Source organism: Pongo pygmaeus, chromosome 17 (genome assembly GCF_028885625.2).
Source record: "Pongo pygmaeus isolate AG05252 chromosome 17, NHGRI_mPonPyg2-v2.0_pri, whole genome shotgun sequence".
NCBI classification, from domain to species: domain Eukaryota; kingdom Metazoa; phylum Chordata; class Mammalia; order Primates; family Hominidae; genus Pongo; species Pongo pygmaeus.
The window spans coordinates 86883576-86899935 of NC_072390.2; the positions used below are offsets into that span (position 1 = coordinate 86883576).

Genomic DNA, 16360 nt, shown 5'->3' on the forward strand with positions numbered 1-16360 from the left:
GTTTAGTATTTATGTTCCTAGATGTACATTGATGGTTTCTCACCTTCTTTTACACTTGCTTACATGATACTGCACCTCCAAACCCATTTGTCACATAGATGTATCATTTTTCCTTCCTAATTTTATTCAATTTTTTTCTCACCATTTAAATAGAGACTACTACATAGACTAAAGTGAAGAATTTCCTGGCTGAAAGCAAATGTGAGTTCAAGGACTACAATTCACAACCTCATGTCAGAAAACCAGTGAACAGGCGTATGAATTGTTGTTATTTATTGTCTAAAAACATTCCTTGACTTGAAGTTAGCTTTACCTTAGTTCTTTTCACCCACTACATTTTTTTTGTGTGTGGAGTATATTTATCACATAAAAGCAGATAGCTTTGCTAAAAAAAAGTTCTAGGTTAAAGATTTTGTAGAAAATATACATTGCATAGCAATTAATTCTGAGTCTCAGATTGGGAAATAATAAAATTGCACATATTTGGTTATAATTAAATTACTTTTACAATAGGATTTATAGAAAAATATGAAACAACACTTTGAACATTCTCTTTTTTTTTTGCATTTAAAAAGTTATGCTTTTTTTTTTTTTTAATTCTCTTTGACAGGGCATAATGTTTTCTGAAACAAAATTGTTCTATTTGCTTACTCTCCAATAAAAAAATTAATTCATATAAAACCTTTGTGCTTAAAATAAATAATCAGATATGTATGTTGAAATACAGTACAATTTCCTCCCTTAATAACTCTCGGTAAAATAAGTGTCTTAGTTCTGTGACACTGGCTATGGATCATGTAATCAATGCTTACATGTTCTGGGGAAGGGAAGCTTATCAGATTACTTATTGTTTCAGTGTGGCATATATCCTATAAAAATTATTGATTTCTGATTATTCATAACACATTAGTTCCTTTCTGATGCCCCTTTTGTTGTTAAATGATTTTTATCTGAACTAACTCAACATATTTATTGCCCCTAGGTTCTTGAACAGCGAGGCATGCTTTTACAAATCTGAAGCTCGGATAAACTGCTATTGTGTCCATCTCAATTCTTTCATGCTCAGAAAATCTCCTACCTTCTCTTATTGTGCCCACTTGTGCATATTTGGCATTTAAAAAAATTACTGTCTATGCCTAGCTTCCTTTGTGGTAAATGTTTGGTTGAGCAGGCTTTTTCTTTTTCTGATCTCTAAGCCCACTTTTCCCCAAGACTCTTCTAAGTTTCATGTGGGTCGTGTACCCACTGCCATTCCAAAGCCCATCCAGAGCCTGCAGCTGACTCCTATGTCAATACTCAAGCCAATTTTCTTGCTAACACCGGAAACAACTCAGAAAATGATTTTAAAGGTATTGATTTTGATTTTGAAGGACATGTTTTGTGTAATAGTAAGAGTACTAATGTTTAAAGACTTTAGACATAACAATATTTGAGGAGGAGCTATTTGGTATATTTATACTGATATCCTAGGGAAAAAAATTGAAAGTAATTTACTCTTCTGTTCAGAGACCTTAGCACAATTTTTGAAAGCTTGTAGGAAAGTATCCCAATCAAATATCAATTTTTTTTTTTTTTTTTTACCAAATGTATCGTAACTGTTTCAGGGAGAAAAGTAGAATTTTAGATATGTGACAAGAGTAGGAAAGAATAAGAAAAAATAATACAAAAAACAGAAGAGTAAAGCAATCATTGAACAATTAAATATATTTGGATGAAATTCTTTGGTTTATGGATGAGGACATAAAATTTTATTAGATTTTATCATAACACAAATCATTCAAATCGCTTAACCCTTTATTTATGGGTTGAACTCAGGTTGGTCAAATACACACCCCACATGTTAAACTGCTTTGTTAAACAGAAACCCTCAATAGAATTGCTAGAATTGAGCTCCCCAGCATCCAGTCACCATTATGATGAGATACATTCAACAACTAATGAAGACTAAGAGATGAACACTTTCTGCCTTTTCAATCTTGCTGATACAGGAGCTAGAAAGGAATTATTTAGGCAGATAGTTTGAGTAAAAGAGTCCTCAGCAAGGTTTCCCTTTTAACAAAAAGCAGCCCCCAAATCATTTCTTTTCTAAAAAGAGCAGCCTGTAAAATCGAGCTGCAGAAGTAGATAAGCAAGCTGGAAGCTTGCATGGGTGAATGCCAGCAGCTGTGCCAATAGGAAAAGTCTACCTGGGGGACCAGGTATGTTCAAGATGGAGGCTCCATTCTTCCCTTTTCTTGGTCACCATGCATGCAACAAGGGAAGAGGCAACATGGTGTGGGCCAGGTAGAGAACACATCTGCATAATAAAAGATTAGGGTGGGATGGCATGCTATGTAAACGGCACACCTGGTCTGACCAATCTTTTGGGCTCTATGTAAATCAGACACCGCCTCCTCAAGTTCATCTATAAAACCAACCATGTCTCTCCACAAATGGGGAGATCTGTTTGGAACCCCTTCCCTCTGCACGAGGGAGCTTCTCTCTTCTGCTTATTAAACTTCTGCTCTTAAACTCACTCCTTGTGTATCTGCGTCCTTGATTTTCTTGGTATGAGGCAACGAACCTCAGGTATTACCCCAGACAAATGACTTGGCTTCATTGCCAACCTTTATTTTCTCTCACTCTCTTCGATTTTGCCTTTAAGCCCTTAATTTCATCAGAAGAGAATGCATTTAACTGCTTTATTTTGGAATACATTTTAGAATAAGTTATTAAGGGAGCACCCTCCATACATACTATCTCCCTCATATAATAAATATTTTATTATGCTTCAGGTAAAACATTTTCTTTACCTCAAAACACATAAAGATTGAATTAGAACATTTGAACCAAGATTAGGCAACTCACAATGAATATCTACTGACAAGGAAGGGTGGTTTTTCCCTGAAACTTAACTAAACTTTAGAGAAACTTCTTCCTGCCTCTAGACCTCTGACCTCCCCTCACCACCCCTCACAGTATAGAGCTGTCCTAGCCACAGAAGCCTCTCCCTTTCTTAGAGCATTTAATTTAGAAAACTTTTATCTGTGATTTTTTTCTAGGTTATTTTGAGATGTAAGTTTTTTAAAGCCTCATGTTATTCTCACAACTCAGGAATGTCTTTCTCAAAGACCTGAGAGTCATCCCGATATGGTTAGGCTTTGCGTCCCCAGTGAAATCTTACCTTAAATTGTAATCCCCATAATCCTCAAGGGAGAGACTGGATGGAGGGAACTGAATCATGGGGGTAGTTCCCCACGCTGTTTCATGATAGTGAGTGAATTCTCATGAGATCTGATGGCTTTATAAGGGGCTTCCCCATTCACTCAGAACTTCTCCTTCCTGCTGCCCTGTGAAGACAGTGCCTTGCTTCCCCTTTGCCTTCCGCCGTGGTTGTAAGTTTCCTGAGGCCTCCCTAGCCATGCTGAACTATGAGCCAATTGAACCTCTTTCTTTATAAATAACCCAGTCTCTGGGTGGAGCCCACCACAGCGCCACAAAGCCACTGTAGCCAGACTGTGTCTCTAGATTCCTCCTCTCTGGCAGGGCATCTCTGAAAGAAAGGCCGCAGCCCCAGTCAGGGGCTTATGGATAAAACTCCCATCTCCCTAGGACAGAGCACCTGTGGGAAGGGGTGGCTGTGAGCACAGCTTCAGCAGACTCTGAAGAGAGCAGCAGATCTCCCACCACAGTGCTCAAGCTCTGCCAATGGACACACTGCCCCCTTAAGTGAGTCCCAGACCCCAGTGCCTCCTGATAGGAGACACCTCCCAGCAGGGGTCGACAGACACCTCATACAGGAGGGCTCTGGCTGGCATCTGGCAGTGCCCCTCTGGGATGAAACTTCCAGAGGAAGGAACAGGCAGCAATCTTTGCTGTTCTGCAGCCTCCGCTGGTGATACCCTGGCAAACACGGTCTGGAGTGGACCTCCAGCAACTTCAGCAGACCTGCAGAAGTGGGGCCTGAAATGGGTGCTTGATGCCGATTGGTTGGGTTAAAGATGAAATTATAGAGGGTCTAGGTAGAGCCATTGGTGTCATACATGCAAAAAACCTGAAAATATATCTCAAAAGGCCAAAGTACAATGGTGATGTTATTTGCAGGAGTAATTGGGGAAGTTGCATATCTGGTGTCCTGTAGAATAATGCTTGGAAATCCATACCTTAGCAGAATTCAGACTCCTTTCCTCTTCCTTAGCCTGGTGATCTCTTATTAGGTTTACCAAGGTGTTTACATTTTTGGGGAAGGCCTTTTATCAATTAAAACTATACATTAAATATCTTCCAAATTTAGCTTGGCCTAAGCTCGGAATAATTAAAGGCAGCTCGAAGGCTAAAGCAAGAAGGGGAGATGGCTAGATCAGATCTCCCCCACTACCATAATTTGCTCACTGATACAATTTTTGCTAAGGCAGTTTCACTTCTTCTACTCTTATCTGGAATGATGCACGTGCTTCTGGGCAGCTACCTATTGGCAGGGCAGCTGTAATGATGGGAGTAGGTTCTCTCACACGGTTCAGTTGTGTAGGGTTGGTTTGCCGTCAGCTAGTGTGGAATAGTGATGACTCATCTGTTTTCCATGTACTGTCACACTCTCACCTCCCCAATTAAGCAGTCTAGTCCAGACAAGTTCTGTAGCTTGTCCAAAGATGTTCTCATGTCCACAGCAGAGAAGCAAGAATGAGTAATTCATCACATGCTCATGCGAAAGGGGCAAGCAAAAACATGAATGACTGTTTTTAAACCTTGTGTTTAAACGAGTTGTACTTGCGATAGTTTACTGAGAATGATGATTTCCAATTTCATCCATGTCCCTACAAAGGACATGAACTCATCATTTTTTATGGCTGCATAATATTCCATGGTGTATATATGCCACATTTTCTTAATCCAGTCTATCATTGTTGGACATTTGGGTTGGTTCCAAGTCTTTGCTATTGTGAATAATGCCGCAATAAACATACGTGTGCATGTGTCTTTATAGCAGCATGATTTATAGTCCTTTGGGTATATACCCAGTAATGGGATGGCTGGGTCAAATGGAATTTCTAGTTCTAGATCCCTGAGGAATCGCCACACTGACTTCCACAGGGTTGAACTAGTTTACAGTCCCACCAACCGTGTCAAAGTGTTCCTATTTCTCCACATCCTCTCCAGCACCTGTTGTTTCCTGACTTTTTAATGATTGCCATTCTAACTGGTGTGAGATGGTATCTCATTGTGTTTTTTACATATATAGTTTTGGACTTAAAATGATTGCATTTTATTTCTTAATTTTGCACTTATATTTACAAGTCAGATTGGTCTTTGAGCTTTTTGGTGTGTATATTATATTTGCTGCTTTGGAAGCAGGTATAGGTAATTGTCATAATATTAATTGGAAAACACTGCATCTTTTTCTTTGTTCTGAAACAGTTCATCTAAAGATAAATCACAAGATTTACCTGTTCCCTGAAGGAATAAATTACCTCATCCATTAAAAAAAAAAAAAAAACGGGTTGTAAGTAGTGCTTTGGTGGAAGCAACTTTAATGGCAATCACAAAGTCAGAATGTAGTAGACTACAAAGTTGTGGGGAAAAAGTCATGAAAATAAGAAAGCCATCAATTATCAATTGACCATGTAATTGATTATTCTTCTAACATCTTAATCATTCAGTTTCTTGAATTGCTGTCTTTCAATGAGTTTACCTTCAGCCTACATCTGGTAACTACAGTGAAGATAAATAATATCATAGATCAGCTCATAACAAATAAGGACAATTTATCCATAATCTTAATTTCATGCATTCCAGTTCTCCTGTGCAAATACCCAAATTCCAAGATTTTTTAAATCCCACTGAAACCATCAATCCTGTTAACATATCACTGTCTCACCCCCATTTATGTGTTCATCCCTATTCTTACCCTGCTTAAATTCTCTGGTCAGGTATTATAATCACTTCCTTACATATGAGCTTTACTTTTATATCTCCCTCTCTCTTTTTGCTCTTTGTGTTTGATAAAAATTTCCATCCTGGTTAAATCAATCTCTCTGTCTAATATATACTAACACTCATGCAACTGAATGTGACTGGAAAAATATATAAGCACATTGATTGATTTGATTTTTAATTTATATGAACAAAAATCAAGAGGTCACTTAATGCTACCAGTCATATTATGTTTCCTTAGTTCATTTACAATAATATTGTCCTCAAATCTAAGGCCGACATGTTTCTATCACACTCCATGTACTCATCAATCCTTTATACAATTATCCCCTATTCTCCAACCTCAGTTGAGAGTAATCATATCTTAATTTAATCCATATACTTAAAATTATATTGATTCTTATTTTTCTCACTTATTTTACATCCAATTTATTAGAACATACTATGTGCTCCACAGGAAAATATATCCTTATCTTGATCATTTCTCACTTCCACTGTTATCCTTGTCTGAGGTGTCATTATCTCTCACCTGGATGACTGTACTTCCCTGCTAACATTATCTATCTATCTATCTATCTATCTATCTATCTATCTATCTATCATCTATCTATCATCCTTGTTCTTCTACAATCTGTTCTCTCACAAAAGCCCACTAAAGTTAAGTGTTCCATTGTATCCAAATATTCACTATTTACCTCTGTAAAAGGATTATATTTCCTATTCCATTGGCAAGACACTGAACCCAGGGATTTGCTTTGGTTAATAAACTGTGAGAATTGAACTATCCCCCACCCAAGAAGTTTTATGAGGCACACGATAGTTCAGCTAGTCCTTTGTTCGTTCTGCTGGGAGATTAGCAAACTTCAGGTAACTATTACCTCCTCATCCTGGGCCACGGAGAGACTAAAATAGAGAGGAGGGTGAGAGCTGACCTGAAAAGGACACGTGACAGGAGTGAAAGAAACATCTTTGTTAGTGCAAGCCAGTGAGAGTTTAGTGTTGCTATACCACTGCAGCAAAATCCAATAAAATCAGACTAATATAGAAACTCATACATTGAAGTGGAATGCTGCCACAAAAAAGAACCAACATTTTGCAGCATCAGCTCAGGAGGTGGGATGTAGGCAGGCAAGAAAATGTGATCAAGTCTGTGAAGACAGTATCTTAATGAAGCATTTAGTAAAACTGACACAAAGTATAACCTGGATGCCAGAAAATGTTCTTAATGAGCCTTTGGTTCTAGGTGAAGAGGTTTAGAAACAATGCTATTAATGTATCTTTGTTATTTTTGTCTTCATTTGACAGGAAATTACATGAGCTAAAAATGATCGTCAGGTTTGTAAGCAAAGTAAAAAGATTCATTTGCTTCTCAACTAAATAGTTGAAAGAGAAAATTGAAAACCACTATAAGATACAATAATTGATTAACACTTATCCCTATGATAAGAGCTTTGTTCAAACATTAGAATGTATTAAGCTGAAACCCATTAAATCTTTTCAATAACTTGAGGAAAATAAAGAGGTAGTGTTGGGTGCAGCTCTCCCAAGAAATTGTAATGAGCTCAAGGCAATTAAATTACATCTAGAAGGAGATGAATGTCTTATAAGGAATTGTAAGCATGGAGACTCACACATAAAACAGACTGTAACAAAATAGAAAAAAAAGAGTAAGATTCAAAAAGATTTAACTTCTGAAAGAACAGAGACTGGATTAAAAGACACTGTGACAGTTATTTAGTATGAACTTTGGCACATCTACTTTATACAGGCAGAGGATGTGGCCAAAAATTCCTGCCTAGCTTCCACAGAGAGCATACTCTCAATACACTGTTCAGGTGTGGATGAACATATACGAGGAGAAAGATGGACCTTTCCCAAATGTGGATCCAAGCCCTATGGAGAAGACACATCTATGAAACTGTGTATAAGAAGAAAACCAAGGTCTCAGCCAGGAACATTTCCTACCACCCCAGTAAGTGGATTCCACCAAATGCTGCCCAACATGCTTCTACTCTTTGCCAGTGACTGTTGTTTACCTTTGTTCTCCCCCTTTCTTGATGGGAGTGTTTAAAGCAGTTGTCCTGTTATGTCCTCACTGTTGGTTATATGAGGAACAAACACTTTAATGTTTTATTCATTATTTTCTGTTCATAAACGTTCAAGTATGATATTTGGACATCATATAGAAACTACTGTGAGACCCTGTGGTTAGGAGTTTAAGGATATTCTTTTTGGAAACGAGGGAATGTGTTTTGCATAGAGATGAGAGAGATAAGTGTGAACAAGAGGATAAACTCGGCTAAATTATATTATCATTCTCAGTTCTTTACTACTGCTCCATATAAAAGACTTATACTGTCTGTCCCGTGGACACCATGCTTGCTTTGGCCAATAGAATGTTAATAAAAATAGCATATGTCCCATCCAAACAAAGTCTTTAAAAACCATTTCAACTTTCCTACTGCTGTTTGGGCAATAGGAATTGCAAATCCTAGGCAGGGGCTCCTTCTTCAGTCCAGGTCCCAGAAGGTACAATGAATTATTGTGAGTTATCATTTTCATAAATAAGTCTGTGTGTGTGTGTGTGTGTGTGTGTGTGTGTAGGAGACTGGTTATTACATGTCTTAAGTAAATTTAATTTTTAAAAATTGGAAATAAAAATTCGATCACTAAAATTGTATATATGGGGTGTGTGTGTGTGTGTGTGTGTGTGTGAATGAGAGTGAATCAGTGGTTGAAATGAATAGCTGTAAGCCGCGATATCTAAATAAAAAAAGATAAGCCAGTCAGTAGGATGAATTACCAATGATGATGGTAATCACCTTGATAGTCAGTACAAACAGTAAATGAGAGTGAAATTTTGAGAGCTGTTCAAATATATGAAGTATATTTTTGAGACTTCTAAAATCTATCAAAAGAGAAGATTCAGAAGAGGAAGGAAATAGAGTATATAAAATAAGCTACTGGTGAACAATGACAAAACACTGCCTTTCAGCTAAAAAAAGGGATTAAATTGAAAAGTCCAAGAGTATGAAGCATAATGAATGGAAAATGACTTTTACTTAGAAAAAGTTACAAAAACAAAGGGTGTCAACATTATCAAGAAATATCAAGAATAGTTTCAAAGCTATTAGAAAAAAAATACAATGTCCTTTTCCCCCTAGGAAAAAAACAATCACAATTGTATCAGAATTACCATCAGCTGCAAAGCATACTAGACAAGAATAGGATAATATTTTGTCATTTCAAATGGAAATAAATCACTGAAAATATTCCATCCCTTCAAACAAACTTCTAATGGGAAGTCGAAGTCTAGATTTTCCATAATGCCAATGTATTGTCTAATTCCCAGTAAAGTTCCATTGCTCTTAACCATCGATCAATTTCAACACACTAGGGATAGAGAGCCTCGTCTACTTCTTTTTAAAAATGGAGATAAGAGAAAATTTCTGAAAATGGTCCACTGATATGGATTTAATATACACTTGAAACAAAAGCTAATTTAGATATATATGAATATGTTAAAAGAAGCATTCATTCACATTTTGACTTGTGACTCTTTCTGGTGCTGTATTGGATGAGTCACTTCACTACAAGAATTTTGAGTTGTTTCCATCTTAAGACACAGATGGCATCTCAATAACGTAAGTTATCACCTAACTGAAACTTCCACCTGGAGTTCTTGCTCTATTTCAAATCTTCACGTGACCAGGCTCTTTTCACCACTTAGATTCTCTCTTTAGAGATCTAAACACATAGTCAATCCTTGAACCCACAGTCAATTTTTACCATTGTGCTCTAATTTATTTTATTCATGACACTAGTGACAGTATGTAATAAATTTGTTGATTAGGTTATTTTTACTTATTTATGTTCATTTTTTCTACTAAACTATAAGCCATATAACAGTATGGATATTGTCTATTTTGTTTCTTGCTAAAACAAAACAAAATAAAGTCTAGAACAGAGCCTGATAAGTAGCAAGAGATTTAGCCATAATTGCGGCTGAATATATAAATGAATTAGTTATTGTTTTCATCCAATTAAATTTTACTGCAATTCCCATGATCAGTTTCTTCAAACCCAAAAGAATAAGCGTCTTTATTTCATCAGAATTTGTACTTCATACTTTTGATGACCAAAACTATCACTGAGGTTAATTTAAATTATTGATCTGTCATGAAACATGCTATAAGGAACTTAGTATGAACAGAATCACAGGGAAAAGGTAAAACATTAAATAAATATTAACATATAAATATGTAAAGAAAAAGAACTGCATAAGAGAATGAGTAAATAGTGCTAAAGAGCAATATCTGTATCATAAAATTAGAGACGTAAAATCAGTTTTGTAGAAGGGTGTTGTATATACAATTTATTTAACTATTTGAAAGCAATAAAAACATATCACTCCATTACTTTCTATGTTTTATGGTAAATAAAGGATTGAAATGGTTTTTAAGCTGATGAACCAGATCATAATATGTACATGAATCAATAGGTAACCTCTCCAATTAAATATTAGGAGTTAGATTTCTCTTCCTGTCTCTCTCTGAGTACATGTGTGTATGTATAATAATAATATCAGAAGAAATGATCTCATCCTTACTTATAGGGCAATTTTTTAAAGAGAGAAATGGCTTTTCAATTAAATGACTCATTTAACAGTTATAATCTATGTCTAATGTTTCAATTGATTTGGGAATATCACAATTCCAAAAATTCTAAAAATGCAGCATATAAAAATAATAAAATGTGAGCAAATTTGTTCAAAATTTGCTATTAATGTATCAGTTTTTACAAATATATGACTATTTTTCTATCTCACACTAAAATTAATTATATGAATTCTATATTTTAGAGCAACTACAACAAAAATATAAGGAACCACATTTATTCTGTTATATCAAATTTCAGTTAAGCTAATATTTAGGAAAGCTTTACAGGAGGGTAAATTTATCCCTCAAATAGCTCTGATTGGCTATTGTAAAGTTCTTATTTATTAATCGAATTTAATGACTTCAGTAAGCATGTGTTCTTTCCACTTACCACGATCGCTGCCTCGCCATTTCTTGTTTATATAAATATTCCTCTACTTTGCAAACCTACACAAACTTATAGAGACACATGGGTATTTGGATTCTTTTATACCTAATTTAGGCTATCTAAATTTCCATTCGATATTGAAACATTAATCCTGTCTTAATGTATTAGATCAGTCTAAACAAGCTCTTTAATATATCATTTTTTCCCAGTTAATCCAACTACAGCATCATTAATATATCATCAACTCTATCAGTTTAGAGATTAGAAAATATTTCGTTATACCATAACCACTACTAGTCAGTGACTAAGTAGATAACAATAAATTTAAAAATACAGTTGGAAATATAGAAGAAACTGCTTTTTAAATTTTGATGTGAAAATTATGACTGTATACAGGTATGTAAATGAACATACACAAAATTTGACCTTTGATTTCTACAATCATTGATATTTATGCAACTTATTTAGTACTATAGTATATACTTAGATTTATTGTAATATTGATAAAATATATTACCACAAGCATCATAAAAACATATGTTTAGAAAAGAGACACATTAAAGTTGCACAAATTATGAGAGTACTGATCTCAGCAGCTGTCTTAAAAGCAAAGAAAAACACTAAACAGGTAACTGTTGAATATTGTCTTAGCTATGCATATCACATTTAAGTATAGGCTCTAAGGTAAATATGAAATCATTTATATAAATGATTTATATGAAATTAGATTTTTCTAAAGAAATCAACAGTGTATCATTTCTTTAATGAAACTAGAAAAATTAAACCAACAGAAAGAGAATGTAGTAATTCTAAGAAAATTAATTCCTAGGAATGATGTTATTTGACGTTTTCATGAAGTGATAAGAATGCATTTGCAGCTTACATGAGATTTGAATTTGCTTAGTGGTATCTTAAAAGGTACTACCTAACATTTCAAAAAAAAGAAAAAATTTCCAACAAACTTGTAGTGCCCAACTTAAACAATATGAAGTTCACAAAATACATTTTCTTGACAAAAAAAATAAGAAAATTATAAAATGCAACTCCCAGGAAAATTAAATCTAATTTAAGAAGAATTTATAGAAGTAAAATGACCAGAAAAATGTAATGTTTTGCTATTCTGTTTTGCTCTTTTCATGTTACACCTATTTTTCCCTAAGAAGATCTTCAGTGTAATGTGAAAACACAGAATATTTAATTTTGCTAAAGAGACCATAATCCAGCAAAATTGTATAACAGACAAACCAGTACATTATTCTTTATAGACAACTATACCTTGTATCCAAGCCATCCCCAAATCCTGAGCATTGCATTTTTTCCTCTCCTATGCCTCACATTCTTTTCTATCTCCACTTTGAGCTTCGACCTCTAATCCTCCATCATCTTTTGCCTGGATTGAGCAAAAGCCTCTTTCTTATTTGATTTGTCCACATTCAATCATCCACTCCACTTCCAATCCAGTCTCGAGAGTGTAACCTCAATTACCTTTAACATTTCAAGCACATGGTATACCCCAGCCCCTCTACACAAATCTCTCAGGACTTTCCCATTCTCCAGTGAAAACAAAAATGAAAACAAAAAAATTCTGTAAATGTCCAATGCAAACCTGTTACATTTTGAACTCTTCTTCATTTCCTGCCATTTCTTACCCTGCTCTTGGTTTTTGGATCACCTGGGTTTTATTTTAGGCACTTGAGCATTCATTGCTTCTTTCTGCCTCCACTGGAACTCCGTTGCTCATCTGCGGCCAGAAAGTGGGTAAAAGATATACTTTCCCAGTTATTGTATTTTGAATGTTTATCTGTCCATAAATGCTTGACTTGTGTTGGAAGTAAATGCTCACTGCCACCACGTGAAAATAGCACTCACACAAAAGTTTTTGCAGCAAGGCAATTTATTTCTATAGAAGGGTACGTCTTGCTTGCAGATGGAGCAATGGTGAGAGCACACCAGACAAGGGAGGGGAAGGGGTTCTTATTCCTAACGCAGCTAGCCCCTACTGCTGTGTCTTTCCCCCATTGGCTAGGGTTGGATCACACAGTCTAAGCTAATTCCGATTGGCTATTTTAAAAAGAGCGAGGGTATGAGCCGGAGTGGTGGAGTGAGTAGTTTTGGTGGGAGGAAAGGTTACAGAACAGGTGACTAAGGATGCCTAAGGAGATAGAGGCTAGGTGGGGGTTGTTTACTGAAACTAGGGGCAAGGAGGATAAAGAAAGAGGAAGTTAAACTTTACCTTTCCACGAAAGCAGCAAGGATTCTTGTAAAAATGGTAATTAACACTTTAAAGGTCATCTGTATAGTTTGAACAAGAAGTTGTCCCTCTGAATGGTTGGCTCTTATGTAGAGTGAATCAAAGTCCTCCCTAGCATGGAAATAAATTGGTACTGATGAGCTGGAAAAAAAAAGAAAGAGAAAGTTAAACTTTAAAATGGAGAACAAAGAACAGGGAAGCTGAACATATTGACGTATTGGTTCTTAATGCATACATTAAGGTTCACTCTTTATATGATAAAATTTGATGTGTTTTGACAAATGCATACAAGTATCTACCAGTACATTATCATACAGAATGATTTCTCTGCCCTAAAATTCCCTGTGCTTCACCTGCTCAACCATATTTCACTGCATCTCTTAACACCTGGAAAGCACTGATATTTTTATCATCTATACAGTTTTATCTTTTCCAGAATTTCATAGTGTTAGAACCATACAGTATGTGTAGTCTTTTCAGTGTCTTCTTTTACTTACCATTACACTTTTAAGGCCTTTCGTCTCTTTCAGTGGTTTGGTAGCCCATTTGTTTATCTCACTGAATAACTTTCCATTTTATGTCCATATCATATTTTGTATTTCCATTCATCCGTTAAAAGGCATCTTGATTATTTTCAATTATTGATCATTATGAGTGAAGCTACTATAAAGGCTCACATGCAGGTTTTCATATCAACATAGTTTTTCAGAGCAGTTGGGTAAATACCTAGAAGTATGATTTCTGAATCATATGGGAACACTAAGTTTATTGGCCTCTCATGAATTGTAATTTTAGTTATTTTACTTTGCAGCTTCGCAATTACTATCTGGTTCTTTTTAAAAATAATTTCTATCATATTATTGATACTCTATGTTTGATGAGATGTTGTCTTCATGTCTGCTTTTTATCCTTTAGTTTTCTTTAGCTCTTTGAGCATGTTTATAATGGCTACATTGAAGTCTGTGGCTGTTGATTTTATGACTTGGGCTTCTTCAAAGCCACTGTCTATTTCCTTTCCCCACCTATGTATGGGTCACCTGCTGCTGATTCTTTGCATGTCTTACATGTTTTGTTGAAAATTGTTCATTTTTGATAATATATTGTAGTGGTTCTATTTATTGATTCTCCCTCCCCAAGAGTGTGGATGTTTTTATTGTTGTTTTTATTTGCTTAGACTTTTTCACGTATTTAGTGACAGGACTCCACTGTCCCTGTGACGTCTATTTTCTCTGGAGTATGCAGTTTCTGATGTTCTCAGTTGTTTTCCTTGTTTTTCCATTAGCCTGGCTACCTAAGCGCTACTCCTACATCATCTAAACTTACTTATCAGTCAAAGGTTGTGCTTAAATCCTCTTAGTGAATTAGGTTTTGACCCTTGACCACTGCATGTACATGAGGCTTGAACACGGCGATCACATTTTAAGAATGTTACCTTGTTTTGTCACATCAAGCAGCTACTGGCTTGGATTTTCTCTTTCTGGTTACTTCTAAGAGGGCAAAGCCTGTTCACATACTTAGTGATCCAGGCCAACAGGGATGTGTGTTCTTTTAATATGTAAGCCTAGTTTCCCACGAGTTGCCCAAGCTCAGCCAGTGGTTGGTCCGAGGTTGTATTTAAACCCCTAGAGTCACTAAGAATTCTGTTGGTTTTTCAGTTTGTTTTATTGTGTTGGTCGGTTTTTAATTGATCTGTGTGGAGCTTGAGAAATGTTTCAAGCCTGCCTTGTCCTTCTCTGACTCCTTCAGCGTGAGGGCTCCCTGGCACTTCTGCATTATCCTCTCAAGCCCTAGAGGTGACTATGGCCCTGGGACAGCCGTTCCAGACTCTTTCTCTGTCTCTCTTTATTAAACTTCTGACTCTGTCATTTTTCTTGTTGACTCTTGTGTCATGGAGTTATGAGTGCCTTTTAATTTCTCTCCAGTAAGATCTCCATTGTTTTTGATGGTATCCTTTTTTTTTTTTAAACGGAATCTCGCTCTGTTGCCCAGGCTGGAGTGCAGTGGCGTGAGCTCGGCTCACTGCAACCTCCGCCTCCCAGGTTCACACCATTCTCCTGCCTCAGCCTCCTGAGTAGGTGGGATTACAGGCGTGCACCACCATGCCCGGCTACTTTCTGTATTTTTAGTAGAGACGGGGTTTCACCATGTTGGCCAGGCTGGTCTCGAACTCCTGACCTCGTGACCCGCCTGCCTCGGCCTCCCAAAGTGCTGGGATTACAGGCGTGAACCACCGCGCCTGGCCAACTGTATCCTTATGCATGAAATTCTCCCAGCTCTGCTGCAAATGAGTCAGTTGCTCAGGCATGGCTATGAAGCTCTTAAGGCCTGGCTCTCCATCCCAGACAGAAACTTCTTGTCACTTCACAAGACCTGGTGTAGAGACAGCAGCTAGTTGCTATCACAGTGACACCATAGCTCTATTAGCAGGTGTTAAGGGTGGTGGTAACCCAAGTATTCTTGTCTTGTTTTTCCCAACATGAACATCTGTCCTATGGACAAAGGGCCTCAGTATTCTTGGCCTCTGGTAGCGGGGCTAGCCTTCTACTGTATGAGTGAGGGGTCGGGTAGGAAAGGGAACCTCCAAACTTTTTTTTTTTTTAGACGGAGTCTTGCTCTGTCACCCAGGCTAGAGTGCAGTGGCGCATTCTCGGCTCACTGCAACCTCCGTCTCCTGGGTTCAAGCAATTCTCCTGCTTCAGCCTCCTGAGTAGCTGGGACTACAGGCACCTGCCACCACGCCTGGCTGATTTTTGTATTTTTTGTAGAGATGGGGTTTCACCATCTTGGCCTGGCTGGTCTCGAACTCCTGACCTTGGGATCCACCCACCTTGTCCTCCCAAAGTGCTGGGATTACAGGCGTGGGCGACTGTGCTCGGCCTTTTTTTTTTTTTTTTTTTTGAGATGGAGTCTTGCTCTGTCACCCAGGCTGGAGTGCAATGGCATGACCTCAGCTCACTACAAAGCCTGCCTCTGCTTCCCAAGTTCAAGAGATTCTCCTGCCTCAGCCTCCTGAGTAGGTGGGACTACAGGCGTGTGCCACCATGTCCAGCTGATTTTTGTATTTTTAGTAGAGATGGGTTGTTGTTTAGTTGGCCAGGATGGTCTCAATCTCCCGACCTCGTGATCTGCCCATCTTGGCCTCCCAAAGTGCTG

General features: G+C 37.1%; 1 long non-coding RNA gene across 1 annotated transcript in view; it reads right to left on the reverse strand.

The window, feature by feature from the left end:
* LOC129019054 (uncharacterized) overlaps window positions 1–12872 on the reverse strand; it is a 41086-nt gene extending 28214 nt beyond the window's left edge. Inside the window, exon 1 of the long non-coding RNA XR_008495492.2 lies at window positions 12606–12872. This is a non-coding gene — a long non-coding RNA (uncharacterized LOC129019054). The remainder of the gene's footprint in view (window positions 1–12605) is intronic.
* Between the last annotated feature and the right edge of the window lie 3488 nt (window positions 12873–16360).